General features: G+C 51.2%; 1 pseudogene; it reads right to left on the bottom strand.

The window, feature by feature from the left end:
- Positions 1-1,433: 1,433 nt before the first annotated feature.
- LOC114100427 (holocytochrome c-type synthase pseudogene) lies at positions 1,434-4,052 on the bottom strand (annotated as a pseudogene).
- Between the last annotated feature and the right edge of the window lie 1,948 nt (positions 4,053-6,000).

Consider the following 6,000-nt stretch of genomic DNA (forward strand, 5'->3'; position numbering starts at 1 on the left):
CCCTGCTGACAGGAGGGCTTTGCATTCACAGGTGTCAGTTGGTGGCCTCATGAGGTCATTCAGGAGCAAGATCTGGGAGTCAGGAGGAGGGGTTCCGAATCCTATCTCTGTCACTTGGTTATGTCACTTGTGAGGCCTCTACTGTTTCTTTTCTTTCTTTTTCTTTTTCTTTTTTTTTTTGTTAACTATCAGCTTTATTTAAAAATGTACAAAATACTCTTGACATGTAGAATGTAAGCTTTTTGGATTTTTGAAACTCCACACAAAACTGACACTCCCAAGAAATCCATACCAAATTAATCACTCACAGACTGCCAATTTCATCCACTGATTTAACACTACAATATTCAGGATAAATTAAAGGATTTAATATTATCAACACTTGAAAAAACAGTCATTTGTAACATGCTGTTATAATTAGAACAACCAGTGTTGGTGTTACTGATACAAGGAATTTCAACACCAAGCTTAAACTTCCTTAAAACATGAAAATTGAGACAGTGAATTAATGCAAACATAACTACATCTGAGAAAAAATACTCTTCTTGTGAATGTTAATACTCAGCTAAATATAATCACTGGCACTGTGACTTGAGCCAGACTTTTAAATCTGGATTAAGCCAACCAGAAGGAAGGCTTCCAATGGAGGAAGAAATGGGACTCAAAATTGGGATAACTTGAAATTCCAGGGACAATGAAGAGACCTGTTTGGGGGAGCAGAGTTACATATTAGAACAACAGAAAAATATTTTAAAAATTAAAAAAATATGTTTCAAAGCATATGCATCAGCACCTCATGGTGAGTTGAAACTTCTTTAACAAGGCCCAGTCTGAAAAAAATGCATATAAATAAGAATTGAGAGCCAAGACACGCCTTAGTCTTGCTGGAGTGCAAGGGTATGGCTTTGCATATTGTTCAGGGTCTCTACTAAATCGTAGGGACTTCGGAAATAATAGGCTCTTTTTAAAAAGATATTGCTTATTTCTATTAATGATTTTAGTTAAAAGATTTGACCAGGTAAAAGCTCACGAGCAGTACACTGGCTTTTAGGTATCACCTCTCAAATATTCCTGAGAAAACGGTAGGAAAAAAGCGGCTTTCCTCACTTTCTAAAAACTCTTTTTCAGAGGTTTCAGACTTTTCTCGATGAAATACATAGGCGATACTGTAGCTAATGGACAAACTGAGGGACTGCTTCCCACTTAAACCAAACGGGGAGAAAACTTAGAACTATTGGCTATAAACCGCAAGGCAAAACGCAGCTCAAAACTGAATGGAGCAGGGGCCCTTTGCTAAGTGGAGGGTGAAGGGTATGACCCACTTGAAGTTCCCGTTACATCACGAGTGCAGTTCAGTTTGGGAAAAATAGTTTTATGTATCTCTCAGAAAAAAAAAAAAAGGTTTCTACTTTGCATCACAAACAAAACAGTGGTTATGATGTCCAGCGCCAACAAGCAACTTTCATTCTGTCCCACACTGCTGAAAGCGAATCCCAGGCAGGGCCGACGTCCAGGATGGTGAACTGCTAGTCCTGGTTGACTTCGCCGCCATCGTGATGATCTGTCACATATCCAACTTCCGTGCCACAGCGACTGATGGTCCCACCGTGCCCGTCGAAAGGCAGCTCATACCCCATCCAGGAACCAATTCTTGCTCTCGGTGAATATTGTTTTGCTTTCCCTCCGAATCGGATCAAGGATGGACCACAAGGGCACTCCGCAGCATGAAGAGCTTCCCACTTCAAAATCTCCTTCCAGGCCTGTTCATTGTTCTGATTGTGAATTTTAATGATATCTTTCTGACTAATATCCTCATCCTTCCAGTTCCACCCTTTCCTTAACATTGCATTCCAGAACATCTGTTCAGAAGGATAAACCCACTTTTTTCTCCTCTCTTCCGGCAGATAATGCAAAGCGCTGATCTGGAGCTGGTGTTTGATGAGGTGGTGGCATCAGATTTGGAGGATCCAGGTTCTCCTTATTCTCAGCAGCAGCGCCTGGAACAGGACACTCCACACAGTCATAGGCACCATCTTGGTGGGCAGGCACAGGTTGGACCAGAGGGTTCTGCATTCACTGGACAGCCTTTCATTTTCCCTTCAGGCACTGGGCATCCTGAAGGCGGTGATGCTGTCTCATCTGAAGCATTTGAGCACTGAACTGGAACGGTAGGGGTAGAGGCTGACAAACCCACGGTTGGAATCAGTGTTGACTCCAAACAACTTTAAATTTCCAGCTGCTCCAGGGCATGGTCCCCAGGCCCCACTGGCTGTGGCCAGCATGACCTTCCGCACCTGATTTCTCCCCCAGCTGCTGGCCCTGCCTCTAACCTCCAACCCAAACCCTGAGGACCACGACCTGCCACCGTCCCCACCTTCCCCTCACTGTGCCTCTAGTGTTTCTGAACCTCAGTTTCCCCACCTAAAAAAAGGACAATGATAATAATTCTGCTCTAAGATGGGGTGAGGACATTGACCTTTCCTTCTGGCGCACTTAGCCCTGAGGCTGCACACAGTAGGTGCTCAAGAGGTGCTCACTGTGACTGGTAACAGAGTGGACAGCATGAGCTTTTGGAACCCCTGCTTCTGAGCAGGGCTGAACTGAGGACGAGGGATTGAGTGTGTGTGTGGGGGACACCTGGCATGTCCCTTGGACAAGGTTGTGCCCAGCGGGTCCCTCGCTGAACAGAGGCAGGCTGCTCCCCAGCGGGCTCTGTGCTGCTTCCAGCCTTGGGGGGTCCAGAAATATGGAAGTTCCTTTTGCACAATCAGGGTGCTTTCAAGTTGGGGTGTGTGTGGCTCAGGGCAGAGGGTCCGCCTGGCCGGCAGAGGCCCAGGTGGAACCCCAGCACTGGGAAGAAACAAACAGGGACACCTGTCCAGGAGGGGAGGAGGGAGCAAGAGCGGCCGTTGGCGGTCAGGGAAGGCCTCCCTGAGGAGCAGGTGCGTCAGGTCCCCTCTGTAGCCTCGAAGTCCATCCCCCTTCCCGTCCCCAGCACCCAGGGACTTGGCCTCTCCCAGTCTCCAGGGCCCTGCAGGTGGGAGGAGCTAAGCAGAGGGAGGGCAGGAGGAAGAGACTGGGTCTGGTCAGTTTAGAGTTTGAGCAGGGAGCACAGGGTTGAGGCCCTGATGATGAGGACGGTCTCAGAGGCCTGGAAGAAGAGTGGGGGTGATTGGATTGCTGCTGGCCTGAGAGAGGGCCTCCGACCACACCTGATGGTCCAGGGCCCAGACCATGCAGCTCCCCGCACTGCGGCTTCCTTGCCTGGCAACGATAAAGCCACATGAACTTATGTTGGTGTTCTGATTTTTAAAATTGGAAATGTGCCAGGAGCGGTGATTTGAATCCCAGACTCTGACTGTCCTATAGCAGGAGCTGCACCTGCGCTGGGAACTTCCTGTGCAAAGGTGCAGGTCAAGACTGCCCAGTTGCTATGGTGACCCTCTGCTTAAAGGAGGTTCTGTGCAGGGCACAGGACTATCAGTCTTGACCCTGAGTTCAGACACCAGCTCAGGGCTAGAGAACTGGGAGTGCAGGTTGATCATTATAACTGGCTGCTAGACTCCGTCCCTATTCCAGCTTGCTTTGAAGAAACTTGCTCACAGAAAACCCTTTGATGATAAAACACATATGATAAATGTGCTGAGCTCTGGGTCGTTATCCTCTACAGGGAATGATGTCCCACCTGGTCTCAGCTTTCTCTGTGTGTGTGTGTGTCTTTTCTAACCCCCATCACCCCTCGCTGGTTTCTGAATCAATGGCCGAGCAGGTTGTGGCAGAAATGCAAAAGCTGCTAATCACCTCCACTGGCTTGGGATGGTGCTGAGGTTGCATCGATGACCAGAACTGCTCCTCAGAGTCGTCGCGATCCCGCCATCTGCACAGCAGTGTCTGGGCTCCTTGGGGCGCTGAGTGGCAGAATGTGCATCGAGACGTCTCCTGCACCTCTGCTTTGTCCTGATTCTGGTGTCGCTGACAGCAACCTCAGCAGCCTGCGGTCTCTTGATGCCGATCCTGATGACAAACCACTCAAAACCTAGTGGTGTCAACATGGCTGAGGCTGCCCTGCAGATGCCGTGGGTCAGGACAGCTTTTCTCTGCCCCCAAGATGTCTGGGGCCTTAGCTGGGAAGACTGACAGCTGGGCCAGATCACGTGGAGCCTCCTCCCTCACCTCCCTGGCTGTTGTCATTGGCTGTCACCTGGACACCTGCCTTGGCTTCTGCTTCAAAAGCAAATGTCTCCTGGGAGCCTGTGACGCCTTCACGATCCAGTTCTGGAAGTCCCCTCGCGTCATTTCTGTATACTGAGCAGTCACCGAGGCCCTCCCGGGTCCGGCAACGTGACTGTTAGTCTTGTCACACTGTCACAGAGCCCTGAGAACGACCCCACCACCTCTGAAGTTGTTCACTTCGCTCCTTCTTATCTTCGCTGCCCTGATCTTCGGTCCACACCTTTGATCTCAGTTGTAGGTTGAATACTAGAAAAAGCACTGCTGTCGCCCGACCTCCCCGTGTTTCAGGGGGGACAAGGGATGTTCAGAAAGGGGAAGGCACCCCAGCTTGAAAGAGCCTTTGACAGTGGGAGTGGCTTTGGCACCTCTGGTTCTCAGTGGTTGATTGAGCTCTTTCCTTCTTTCCCTCGTTTTCTTTTTCATCCATTCATTCCGCTGCAGTGACCTGAACATCTACTCTAAGGCACTCAGTGCTGGGGACACAGTTCAGCCCAACGACTGGGTTCCTTGCCTGTCGCAGCAGCAGGAGGGGAAAAACTGCAGGTGCAGTGGTGCACTCCTGTAATCCCAGCAGCTCAGGAGGCTGAGGCAGGAGGATTGCAAGTTCAAAGCCAGCCTCAGCAAGTTAGCAAGGCCCTAAGCCACTGGGCTGCCCTCCCCTGCTCTGGGCAATGGGGAGAGCCCCCCGCGGCTTAGAGAATGGAACGGGTGCAGTTACGAGCCTGAACATCAGGTGGCGCTATGGCATTGCCAATCATGCTTCTCCCGCGTAGGTTATGAGGCTATTTGCATAAAGCAGTAGTTTTCAGGGGGTTTTTGTTTTATTTTTGGTTTTTGGCACTGGGCACTGCACTCAGGGGCACTTAACCACTGAGTCACATCCTCAGCCCTTTTTTGTAGTAGCAGATTTTATGCCAGGCACTAAACTGGGCACTTGCTCATTTAATTCTCAGTTGTCCCCCATCAGCTGTGGGGTCCTCTCTCCTCTGAAGATGAGGAGACTGGGGCTCAGAGTGGACGGCACGACTAACCTTGGGCTGGGGAAGCAGAATTCTTGGGTTTGAATCCTGTTCTTTGGTGGCCACGACACTTAACCCCACTGTGCCTCAGTCCCACGGTTGAAACACAGGCTGAGAATAGCAACCACTTGTGTATTTTCACTCCGCGCCCAGCCCGGGTCATTTCCTGGGACCTCACGACTGCCCCAGGTGAGGCGGGCTGTTAGTGCCCCTGCCTGGCAGATGAGGAAACCGAGGCTCAGCGGGGTGAATGGCTCCGCCCACTTCTACGCAGCTGGAGGAATCAGGGTTGAGCCTGAGACCCCGTTCTCTCTGCAGAAAGCAGGAGTTAGAGGGGTGGGGGCCTCGGGGGCTCGGGGACACCCTGCTGTGTCCTTGCTGAGCCCCATGTTCTCACCTGGACTTTCCCCCTGGTGCCTCAAGGGATGGAGATGGACCGTGGGGCTCCTTCAGCTCCCCGGGTTCTCCTCCGGCAGACCTGGGGGAAATGGAGTGTCCCCAGAAGGCCACCTTCTGGAGGTGACGAGGGCGGGGTCTCAGGTTCTGCAAGGAGAGGATGTCCTCCGTCCCCTCTGGCACTGAGCCTGACACCCCGGGCCGGTGGCCAGGGACACACAGGACAACATTTGCTTTCTCAGCCTCCTGTGCGGGGGACATCTTGGAGCCTGGCAGGGACGAGGGGGAGGAAGGGAGGAGGCAGGAGAGCTGGCCGAGTCTCCGAGGCCCAGCAATAAAGGCAGGAAGGAGG

This window comes from Marmota flaviventris, chromosome 2 (genome assembly GCF_047511675.1).
Source record: "Marmota flaviventris isolate mMarFla1 chromosome 2, mMarFla1.hap1, whole genome shotgun sequence".
NCBI lineage: Eukaryota > Metazoa > Chordata > Mammalia > Rodentia > Sciuridae > Marmota > Marmota flaviventris.